The sequence below is a fragment of the Muscardinus avellanarius genome (assembly GCF_963383645.1).
Source record: "Muscardinus avellanarius genome assembly, chromosome: 7".
In the NCBI taxonomy this organism is placed as follows: domain Eukaryota; kingdom Metazoa; phylum Chordata; class Mammalia; order Rodentia; family Gliridae; genus Muscardinus; species Muscardinus avellanarius.
In genome coordinates, this window is record NC_137793.1 from 67,493,319 (window position 1) to 67,506,010 (window position 12,692).

The 12,692-nt window shown below is 37.9% G+C and overlaps 1 protein-coding gene across 3 annotated transcripts in view; it reads right to left on the reverse strand.

Moving 5' to 3' along the window:
• The window catches only part of DISP1 (dispatched RND transporter family member 1), a gene marked incomplete at its 3' end in the record, with an annotated part of 72,876 nt that extends 66,610 nt beyond the window's left edge, over nt 1-6,266 (reverse strand). The window contains exon 1 of one of the 3 annotated variants that reach the window (XM_080699520.1): nt 6,128-6,266. The remainder of the gene's footprint in view (nt 1-6,127) is intronic. The other 2 variants (XM_080699521.1, XM_080699522.1) reach the window with 2 other exon arrangements.
• Nucleotides 6,267-12,692: the final 6,426 nt, after the last annotated feature.

The following is a 12,692-nucleotide window of genomic DNA, read 5'->3' on the forward strand; positions in this document are numbered from 1 at the left end:
CCAAGTTTAACTAGTATTTATAGGGTCACTAGAGACTACTTATATAAATTTCTGTCTAAAGGTCCACACGAAAAATAGCCTCTGAATTCAATATTTCCCAAGACAGCTTTAAAAGGTTATGATTCTGCATTCAAGAGTGTCAGAGACATATTTCACTAAATTAAGGAGATGCTCTCCATCCATGTATTATATTATGCAAACCTGAAGAAGAAAGGCAATGGATTGATCATTGTTGTTATGTAGTATCTGGCTTATTTCAGAATAATGTAATTGTGAAGGAAGAAAAATATATATCTTTAATCAAAGAAACATGCACTTAAGGGAACTAAAAAGGATACTCTTAAACAGAGAAATTTAATCTTTCCTTCTGAAACAAGTAAAATTTTTTTATTTTTCTTTGAGTTCATGAACTTTCTACCATTAAACTCTCCTTCAATAATAGCAATTATGTCTTTACCTAATCACATATAAACATTTTATATGTTGCAAAGAACTATACAAAAATAAAGCATTTCTGCTATTATTCTTCATAAAAGTAAGGTGCAACAAAATATTAAATATTTTCCAAAAAATACATTACACTTTTAAAGATCTATATGACTAAATCTACATTTCATAATGTAGCCTATTAGATACTAGTATACTTTCCATTGTATCATAGAAAAACAAAGTAACTGAACTCTAGGAACTCTGAAAGTAAAAGATTTTAATACTTTTATAATTATATCTAATTGTTTGACTTTTAAATTAATCAAGTAAGTAGTTTCAACTTATGATGATGAATACCACCATCAAAAATTAAATACACCTAGCCAGGCGTGGTGGTGTAAACTTGTAATCCTCGTGCTTGGGAGGCTGAGACAGGAGGATCGCACAGGTTCAAAGCCAGCCTCAGATACTTAGATACTTAGTGAGGCTCTCAGCAACTTAGAGAGACCCTGTTTCCAAATAAAGTATAAAATAGGTCTGGGAGTATAGCCCGGAGGTTTCTTAGAAAGCCCCTGGCTTTCACTCCCAATACCAGCAAAAAAAAAAAAAAAAAAAAAAAAAGAAAGAAAGAAAGAAAAGAAAGAAAATTAAATACATCTAACATTTTTCTATAACGTCTTTTAATATATATATGATATAATGATAAAAGTATCAAAAAGAATGAACTATAAATATTGTTTCATTTTTATTAAATATTTGCTTATGGCATTTAAAATAGCTTAATGATACAAAAGAAAAATTGAAATTGCTAGGTAAAATCCCTCATCCATATTTACAATAAAAAGTTATAAAAGTAAAAAACCTTAGGAAGATATAGTGTATACAGCAGAGTAAATCTGAAAATCCTGAATTTGGAAAGCAGCACTATTGTTAGAAATGAATTAGGCTGTTAAAGCAGAAATTTAGACATGTAGGGCAAAAGAGTGAAAAGAACTTCAGGGTTATAGAAATGTCATTCTCATTTTTCTTTTTGTTTTATATCTAATGTACTCTTGGTAGCAGGTCTATTGGGAGTAAAAGAAAGTTTATCTTTTATAATCTAGGATAAATGATATCAATAACATTTTTATTTAGGATCAATTCCTAACTTATCCATATGTATTTCAAGTGTGCTATTACTGTACTGCAATGATGAAAGCAGTTCTCAAAGGCCTATTTTCCAAGTTTATCCATAGAAATAATCATTACATACAATACTCACTACTTCTCTCCACACTTGTTATAAATGTTGTATCTATAAGCAAGAGAGAGAGAAGAAAAAAGACAAGAGGTTTAATATCTTTGAGTTTGTATTTCAGATGAGTTTAAATTCTACTACTTTTTTTTTTTTTTTTTGCGGTACTGAGAATGAAACCCAGGGGCATTCTACCTCCGAGCTACACCACTAGCCCTATTTATTGGTCTTTTTATTTTTTGAAACAGGGTCTTGCTGAGTTGTGAAGGGCCTTGCTAAGTAGCTGAGGCTGTCCTCAAACCACGATCCTCTGGTCTCTGTCTCCTGAGTGCTGGGATTATAAGCGTGTGCCACCACGCCAGCTTACATTAGTTGTTTTTCAATCTTGAGTCTGAAGAATTATGCCAATTTGTATAGCCAAAATACATAAAATAAAAAAAGAAGCTTTCTATACTCAGAAAGATCAAACAATGGTCATTTTAAAAAGTTCTACAAAGTCCTCCTATCAGTAGTTGTCTAACCCAAGAGCCAGCCAAGACATTTATCTGAACTCAAATACAAGTCTTGAAGAAAAAGCAATAAATACAACAAATATTCACAATGACACAAATCTATTATAGTAGCCTTAGCCTTAATACTGGAAGTACACATTAGAATCACTTTGGTGATTTTTTTTTAAATTTTATAGAAACAAGGCTTTGGCCAGAGACTCTGATTTAATTCATATTGTAATAGTGTGGATATTAGTATTTTTTTAAACAGCTCCCTAGGTGATTCTAATGTTTTTTTTGTTTTGTTTTGTTTTGGTTTTTGGTGGTCCTGGGGGTAGAACCCAGAGGCTTTCTACCTCCGGGCTATACTCCCAGACCTTTTTTATATTTTATTTAGAAACAGGGTCTCACTAAGTTGCTGAAAGCCTCACTAAGTAACTGAGGCTGGCTTTGAACCTGCACAATCCTCCTGTCTCAGCCTCCCAAGCGTGGGGATTACAAGTGTGCGCCACCACGTCCAGCTCTAGGTGATTCTAATGTACAGCCATGGCTGAAAACCACTGGTTTATACTTTATATAACTAATCCTCATCAATTTCTAAGAGCAAGCAATTACCACTCAAAATATTAAGCATTCGGGAAAATACTGCTCAAAACACAAAATACTGCTGCCTATTTAAAACATTTGGACGTGGCAAGTATTCTTTGTTACATGTGCTTCCTAGTATTCACACTCTGTCCAGTTTGCTTTCTTGGTAACGGTGATCTACAGCTTCATCTGCTTCTTATGCTGGGAGGGCAGGGAAAGGATGCAGTAAGGAAAAAGTGTCTGATGATACATTAGCTCAAGTGAGAACTCCAGCGTTCACATTAAATAGTATGTGGAGACATGAAATGAATGTCACATAGTCTCACCTTCTTACGGATCTTTTCCAGAAAGTTTAGGAAATAGCTAATCTGACTAATGAGTTTATTTAACCCCCACCAAAAAATAGCATAGCCCTAATTTCTGGTCAGTTTCTAAAATGAAGTCTTAAGCTCCTCTAATAGAAGAGTATAGTTCTTTAATGCTTCACATGCAGAAGAGAAGAAAAAAGAAAATCTGGTTGCATTTTGAGCATCTTAAACTTTTGCTTCAAGGGTGAGGCAGCCTCCGGATGACAGGCGTACTCTCTAGCATTATATCCCTGCCAAACAAGATACCTTGGTAATAAGGAGGAGCATCGAGATGTGATAAGTCTTTAGGTCATAAGATTTCATCTGAATCTATTTCAAGTAAAATCACAAATGGGCAGCATCACAACTGAGCAATCTATCTGTATCACTACATGTCTCCTTGGTAGAAACAGGATCACATTGCTGAGCTTAACTAATTTTGTTGAACAGACCACAGCATATCAAAGGACACCATGTTTAATGTTTCACACATCTCGAAACCTCAAGACTTAGCAGTTCAAAAGAAAAAAACCATCACGGGGGTAAGTGAAACTAAGAAAACTCTCTTCCCACATATTGTGAGGCTAAAGAATGTGAGAGAATTTTAAAAATGTCTTTCATAAAGCCCCAAACTGAGATCAATCACCATAAAGCACTTAAAAATTGTTTGATTTAGTTGGTAATGTGTTTTGTTTTAATACTACACTTAGAATTATCTAAACTTTCCCCACAAATGTTAAGTATCTGATGGCAGGCCTCACTCCCTGCTGTTTAGTGAAGTTTGAGAAGTAGAAATCAAATTTCCTAAGAGCACTTTTCCAAATGTGTTCTTCCCTGCAGAGTCTAGCAAACAATGTCTCAAAGGTATCCTTAAATCTACTGAGCAACTTGTGAAACACCAAAGTATCTGAATGAAACACAATTAAAGATATTCTTTTATTTAAGGAACTCTGAGATTTACTTTTAAGATAGAAAAAGAGAAAATTTATAAAGGCTTTTTTTCTTATTTCAATTGGACCAGTAAATTAACGTTTTAGTAAAAGCCTGGGGGCCATCTTCATAAATCTTGTTCTATTCTTTACTTAGATTGTCACTATAAATGTTTGTGAATTCTGCTATATGCTTTCTTGTATGTATAAGATGAACTATAATTGCATTTACTATTGATGTGAGATTCTTGTTTGCTCAAAAAGGTAATTAAATCCTTTTTTAATTAAGTATGTAAATATCCTTATTTAACAGTCATTTAGGGAGCATCTATTATGTTCCTTGTGAATAGTTTCCTTGCAATATAAATATGTAAGCCTACAGTACACCAGCCCATATAACAGTAATTAAAATAAGAGAATAGAAATTAAGATGGAGAGAACAAAGAGCTGCTCTATTCCCCAAGACTAGCTTTTATAATTTACTTTAGTTGCTTTGATTTTTTTTCCCTTAAGAGACTGATAGGGTAAGCAGCTCATTTGTCTAGATCCTAAGTAACTCAATTTTATTTCCTGTTAGGATGTGATCAGGAATTATAATTTTTTAAAACAAAAAATGTTTAGATAGTCTATATGTCAAGGCCACCCATTGCCCACAGTGGGCTTAAGAATCTACAGTAAAAATGCTCAGATCTAGTCCCAGAGCTCAAGGCAGTTAGGATAGAAGGTATTTTCTAAACTGCTATGTGGTTCATTTGTTTCAGACACTATATTTTTCATAATCAATGCAAATAGTTCATGTTCACAATTCCAAAATCAGATCCATGAGGTATGCTAATGAAGTGTGGAAGACACACAAAAACACTGCTCTAATTGTATAAGACAAAAGTTTCAAATGAAGTATAACTCAACAAAATATTTGGTATTTTGGCAACAAAACATTTAAAGATGATCTACTGGAGATGCAAAACTAAAATACAAATAAAATAATACAAAAAGACTATTTTAACATTTTGAAGGCAGACATATCAGCAGACATTAAAACCATGGGAAGTAGTAAATCCACTGCCCTCTAGTGAAATACTCATTAGTTTAGAGCTTATTTACATACCTTAGTGATTTCCCAGTCATCAAAGGGAACTGAGGTTTTCTTAATTATAAATGCTACAATCTACAACAATCATCTTATGAGGAAAAAGAACGTATTTCATTCCTCTTTCAACAAGAAACTTACCTGTTAAAGAAAATTTTTAGCAAATATAAAGCATGCACTATCACCGAAGAAAGGCACTTCTGGTTAGTAATAAAGATAAAATGCTTCCGTTTTTACTACACTTTTCTGTTTAATTTTTTTAATTTTGCATTTTATTAGCAAACATAAAAATATTTCATAAGTTAAACTAGTTTGCATTTTTACCACTCCCTTATAAATCATTTAAAATAGAAGTCAATATAGAAAATATATTCTTTAACTTTAGATAGTAAATACAGACATGATATAGTTATCATTGTTAAAACTAAAATGCTACAATGCAAGAAACACTGCATCAACTCAGGTACAGCTTGAGGGTGTGCACTATTCTGTATATTCCAAATGAACTCTGGTAAAAATTAAACCTGCTATTGAAGCTTAGTTCCCAAGTGGATATCTTTATCAAATTTCTCTTTATAAGCTCACACATGCCACTTGCTATTTTCTTAAAATGCTTAATTCACAAAAGTGATTCGTATGATTCTACGTCTATATTTTCTATTAACTGGTCATGACAGAAGCATGTATTTTCAAATATTCTGTTTAAATTGTGGCTAAGCAAAAATCTCAATGTATAAAACACACACTATTTGAAATCTTAGGTTTCCTTCCAACTTACAAAGGAAGTAGATTTTAATAAATGTAAGAAATAACCAACTTAACCTTACTGTGCGAGACTTTAAATTCAAGTAATCTTCACAAGATTTTCATGCATTAAAATGCCGTTTAAAGTTTACATTGGAAAAAAAAAATAGTGAGCTGGAATTTGAAATACAATCCTAGAAACTAAGTTCAGTTTTAAAATAAATTCTTCCAAAACAACAAATGCTTATATATTGAAGCAAGAATAAGTATATTACCTTTCTGTTAAAAGAAGAAACTTCTCTGGTTCAGTTTGGTCTGCAAATGACTACAGTAGCCACTGCCACAGCTGGCTGCAGGAACCGAGCACAACAGAAAGCAAGAGTTGGCAGGAGCAGCCGGTGGAGAGGCAGGACTGACTGAACGACAAGCACATGCAGATTGCTTTGAATTAGGCATGTCAGGGGCTGGAACTTTTGGTGTTTGCTCTCCTATAGGACAGGAGAGTTTTTCTCTTACTTAACCCCTCAGGGGCAAGGTCTTAATAATGGTAACAGCTGGCATACAGAGGAGCTTGATCTGCGTGCGAGGTCAGCAAGCCAGGATATGAAGGTGACATGTAATTTCTAGCCTTTTCCTGCTTCTACAGGGAAATTGCACCAAGGACTGTTTTTAGTTATAACTTCCTTTGATCTTTTGGATTTAAAGTTACTTAGTAGATTGAAGCCATGCTAGTTGATATTATTTGCTTGCTTTGCCTAACTTAAGTGTTAGGGATTCAGTTTTCTGACACACAGGGCTACTACTTTTAAACTAAGACAAATAAACACCAATCCGTGTTTATTTCCAAGTTCCGGGGATTCTTGTGTTCTTTCACAAATGGCTCTTGAGACTGCTTTCAGGGCAGAAAGTTCACAGTTTTAAGAGAGGCACAGTCTTATTTTTTAAAGAGGAAAGTATTAGTCAAAGCAGTCAGAAGTGTTTTTCTTCCATTTTCTACACAAAAACAAATTTGTTAAAAGGATTTGATACTTTTTAATAAAAGGATGGTCCTGATGAGGTCAGTATTTAAAATTCTACAACCACAACATAAAACCTGGCAAATACCTACAAATGTTTTAAAGTTATAAATGACACAACTTAGCAAATAAGTGATAATTTATTGAAACCATGAACTCTAACTCTTCAGGAGTTTGTTTTTTTTTTCCCTGTAGTACTAGGATTGAACCGAAGGCCTCTAGCATCCTAGACAAGCACTTTACCACTGAGATGTACTGCCAGCATTTTTAAGAAATTTTATTTATAAGAGTGGGTCTCATCAAGTTGCCCGGACTAGTCTCAACCTTACAATCCTCCTAAGTAGCTGGGATCACAAGCATGCATCAACCAGGCCTGTTTATGACTTTAATACTAACAAGAGCTAAACCATTCTTCTAGTGAGATATGCTGATTAATTATATGAAGTTTACACTTTTAAAAATGTCAGAACAAAGGAAAGAGATAAATTGAACTCCATTAAAATAAGAACTTTTGTAGATAAAAGGACATTATCAAGAAAGTAAAAAATTCACAGAATGAGAGAAAATATTTTCAAATCATATCTTTAAGTATCTAGTATCCAGAATATGTTAAAAAAATCCCATAACTCAACAACAAAAAAATCTCCTCTCCAAAAAATACAATCCAATTTAAAAGAGGCAAATATTTGGACATTTCTCTAAAGATATTCAAATGGATAATATGGTCATATAAAGATTCTCACTATCATTAGTGATTTAAAAAAACACAAATCAAAGCCATAATAAGAAACCACCTCACATCCCCAATGATAGCCATAATGAAGGAAAACAAAACCAGAAAATAACAATTACAGTCAAGGATACAGAGAAACTGGAACCCTTCAACACTGCCAGTGGGAATGTAAATGCTGTGTAGCCACTGTAAGAAACAGTTTGGCAATTCCTCAAGAAAACAAACACAGAATTATTATAGACCTAGCAAGCCCATTCCTAAGTATATTTTGAATTCTGTATTTGAAAACTTGCCCACTTGCTATAATTTATTTATAACCCCAAATAATCCTTGTGGCACTTTCACACCCATTTAGACATGCTAACGTACAAAGTCATGAAAAACTAGAGTTGCATGATATGTTCTTTGCTGAAGTCAAATGAAGTGACTCTTGTGTTTCGCTCTCATACAGTAAATAAGTGTCATGTCACAAATGTCCCTTCTGCAGCTATCAAGTGCCATTTGTGTGTGTGTATGTGTGTGTGTGTGTGTGTGTGTGTGTGTGTGTGTGTTTGCACTGCTGGGGATTGAATCTAGGACTTTGAACATACTAGGCAAGTGCTCTGCCACTGAGCTAAATCCCAAACCCTACATTTTTTTTTTCTTTTTGTTGACTTCTGCCATTTTTAAATGGACCCAAGTGTAGTACAGAAGTGTTATATGCCTTTTGAAGAAAAATACATGTGCTAAGTTATAATGCTGTTAGATGTTGAGTTCAATATTAATGAATCAATAATATATATCAGATAAAGTGTCTTTAAACAGAAACATACCCTAAAAGAAGGTTATGCAATGATTGATGAAAATCTTACCAGAGGAATCTAATCCTGTATTTCTCTTAGAAAAAGGTGATCTGCATTAACTAATTCGGACTTTGCAATGACTTTGTAAACACAAATAGTGAAAATTGGGTCTACATACTGAAGAAAGTTGAAAACTTATGTTTATAGAAAAACTTGTATATGAATGTTCAGAGAAGACTTATTTGTAACAGCTCAAAAGTAAAAAAAAAAAAAAAAAGTCAGCCTCAGGAATTTAGTGAGGCTCTTAGCAGCTTAGCGAGACCGTTTCCAAATAAAATAGGGCTGGGATGGCTGGCATCGGAGCCTTCTGTGAGGCAAGGCCACTATTGAGGCCTCCGAGGCCGGGATTGGAGCCTGCTGAGGGGTTAGACCGGTGCTGGGGCCAGCGAGGCCGGCATCGGAGCCTGCCGTAAGGCAAGGCCGGTGCTGGGGCCTCTGAGGCTGGGATCAGAGCCTGCCGAGGGGTTAGGCCGATGCTGGGGCCAATGGCCAGCATCGGAGCCTGACAGGAGGCAAGGCCAGTGCTGGGGCCTCCAAGGCTGGGATTGGAGCCTGCCGAGGGGTTAGGCTGGTGCTGGGGCCAACAAGGCCGACATCGGAATCTGCCATGAGGCAAGGCCGGTACTGGGGCCTCCGAGGCCAGGATAAGAGCCTGCCGAGGGGTAAGGCCAGTGCCAGGGGGGGCCAGCGGCCGGCATCGGAGCCTGCTGTGAGGCAAGGCTGGGGCTGGGGCCTCTGAGGCCGGGATCGGAGACTGCCGAGGGGTTAGGCTGGTGCTGGGGCCAGCAAGGCTGGCATCGGAGCCTGCCGTGAGGCAAGGCCAGTGCTGGGGCCTCCAAGGCCAGGATAAGAGCCCGCCGAGGGGTTATGCCGGTGCCAGGGCCAGTGGCCGGCATCGGAGCCTTCCGTGAGGCCAGGCCACTACAGAGGCCTCTGAGGCCAGGATCGGAGCCTGCCGAGGGGCTAGGCTGGTGCTGGGGCCAGCGAGGCCGGCATCGGAGCCTGCCGTGAGGCAAGGATGGTGCTGGGGCCTCCAAGGCCAAGATAAGAGCCAGCCGAGGGATTAGGCTGGTTCCATGGCCAATGGCTGGCATCAGAGCCTGCCGTGAGGCAAGGCCGGTGCTGGGGCCTCCAAGGCCAGGATCGGAGCCTGCCAAGGGGTTAAGCCGGTGCCAGGACCAACAGCCGGCATCGGAGCCTTCCGTGAGGCAAGGCTGCTACTGAGGCCTGTGAGGCCGGATCGGAGCCTGCCGAGGGGTTAGACCGGGGCTGGGGCCAACGAGGCCATCACCGGAACCTGCCGTGAGGCAAGGCCAGTGATGGGGCCTCTAAGGCCAGGATCGGAGACTGCTGAGGGGTTAGGCCGGTGCTGGGGCCTCCGAGGCCAGGATCGGAGCTTGTCGAGGGGTTAGGCCGATGCTGGGGCCAATGGCCGGGATTGGAGCCTGCCATGAGGCAAGGCCGCTACTGGAGCCTCCGAGGCTGGGATTGGAGCCTGCCGAGGGGTTAGGCCGGTGCTGGGGCCAGAGAGGCCGGGATCAGAGCCTGCCGTGAGGCTAGGCCGGTGCTGGGGCCTCCGAGGCTGGGATCAGAGCCTGCTGAGGGGTTAGGCTGGTGCCTGGGCCAATGGCCGGCATTGGAGCCTGCCGTGAGGCAAGGCCACTACTGCGGCCTCCGAGGCTGGGATCGGAGCCAGCTGAGGGGTTAGGCTGGTGTTGGGGCCAGCGAGACCAGAATTGGGGCCTCCCATGAGGCAAGGCCGCTGCTTGAGCCAACGAGGTCTGGATCAGTCCACTGGGTAGCCAGGCCACTACTGGGGCCGTCAAGAGTGGGATCAGTACTTGCAACGTGGCATGCACAGAGAAATATCGCAGAAAATATATTCAGATGCTTCCCCTAATCAACAGGAAGAGGTCGAGCTATAGAAAGGGCCCTATAGTGAAACAACTAATGTGACCAATCAGAGGGTATGGAATAGTGGAGGACGGAGCCTCTTTAAAATGCAGGAGGTACATAAACAAATGTATCGAAGTTAATCACCAAACAAGCATGGGATCGAGGGGTGGGGCAGGGAATGGGATGGGGGTTGGATGAGGGCTAAATGGATGATGTGTGCTTGTATATCCTCTCAAGTCTTGTACTCCAATGTGATAGATATATGACTACAATGCACCAATTAAAATATAAATAAATAACAAAAGAAGTATAGAAAAACAAAACAAAACAAAACCAGCCTCCCTGGCTTAAGAGACCCTGTTTCCAAATAAAAAATATAAAATAGGTCTGGGAGTGTAGCCCAGAGGTAGAAGGGTTTCCAGGAACACCAGTACCACAAAAAAAAAAAGAAAGAAAGAAAATAGTTAATATCAAAGACATTATAAAGTATAGAAAATAGCATATTTTATTACTTGCTGCTATTCCAGCCGTTGTTTACTAACTCTTCTATCTTTATCACTGAGTGGATGTCACCATTTATAATTCAAAAGGGATATTAGGTAAAACTACTCATTCCTTAACATAAATGAAAGCTGTGATTTTCAACTCTGCTAGTAGTCATTATGTTCATTACCATCATGCACTTAAAAAGAAGTTAGTTTAATTTCAGAATACTCTTGGTAGATTAGTAAAAAAAAAAAATGTTACTTTTATTAAAAATTTAACCTTGGAATAAATGTCTTCTTAATATCTTATGTTTTGAAATGGAAGGTATGTATAAACCACTTCCACTACAATGATTTTCTCAGAAAAACTTATTTGTGTTAAAAGTTAACTAGTCATATAAAATCATTTTTACTTGAAGAATAATTGACAAACTATGGTTATTCAGAGTTGGATATTTGGCTGATTCCTTTTCAAATTAAAGTAAGCCTGTTCCTTCAATAAAAATAACATCTGTTATCGATGATAAAATTAGAGCTTTCAAGAAAAAAATTAAAAATTTGGAAACACTTTATCTATGCTGTGACCTTGACAGCTTCTCAGTACTTAAACTTCTCTCTAATATGATCCATGGCAACAAAAATGTAATTCAATAAATGAATACAATTTTTGTTATTGTAAATGAAACATTAATATTTGGAAGTTCTGTATAACCCAGTGAACCAATTTTTTTCAGTTGAAAATGTTATAATAGCATGCATTATAAAAAAAAATTCAAAATGCAAAGTAGACCAGTCATTTTCAATTTCCATTTCCAATTAATGTGTGTGTGTGTATATGTGTGTGTGTCTGTGTTTGTGTGTGTGTGTGTGTGTGTGTGTGTGTGTGTGTTTCTGGGGGTGGAACCCAGGAGCTTTTCTACCTCCGGGCTATCCTCCCAGACCTATTTTATACTTTATTTGGAAACAGGGTCTCACTAAGTTGCTGAGAGCCTCACTAAGTAGCTGAAGCTGACTTCAAACCTTTGTGATCCCCCTGTCTCAGCCTCCCAAGCGCGGGGATTGCAAGCGTGCGCCGCCATGCCTGGCTCCAACTAATTTTTAGGGAACTATTTTTGTCAAGTTTGTGTGCAGTCTCAGAGGATTGCCTATAATTATCTGAAAGACTATTAAGGAAATTCTCTAAAATCTAAAATAGTCCTACTCTTTGTACTAAATGTATTTATTTTTAAAACTATATTCTTCATTAAATGTATCATTCACATTAACATAAGTATTGTGCTTGGAACTGTTATTTTCAAATAAATTTATTAATAAATGTAAAAAAAAATAGGGCTGAGAGCATAGCCCAGAGATAGAAGGCCTCTGGGTTCCACCCTTAATACCACAAAAAAAAAAAAAAAAAAGGACTGAAGCTGGGTGTAGTGTACATCCCTGTAATTCCAGTACTTGGGAGGCTGAGACAGGAGGATTGCAGAATAAAGGACAGCTTCAACAACCTGGTGAGATTCTAAATTCAAAATAAAAAATAAAATAGGGGTGGGGGTGTAGCTTAAAGGTAGAACACTCCTGGGTTCAATCCTAGTAACACACACACACACACACACACACTGATGAATGTTACAATATGGATGAATCTTGACAAAAATTACAATGAGAACCAGAAACAGAAGGCTCTATAATATATGATTCCATTTATATAAAATATTTAGAATAGGCAAATCCATTCAGACAAAAAGTGTATGAGTAGTGACCGGGAGACGGGAGTAACTGCTAATAGGTACTGATTGAATTCCTTCTTCATTTGCTTACAAAAATGTTTAGTTTTCCCCCAGCCTAAAAAAATTCCTTCCTGTGGCCTGTTTGTCTTC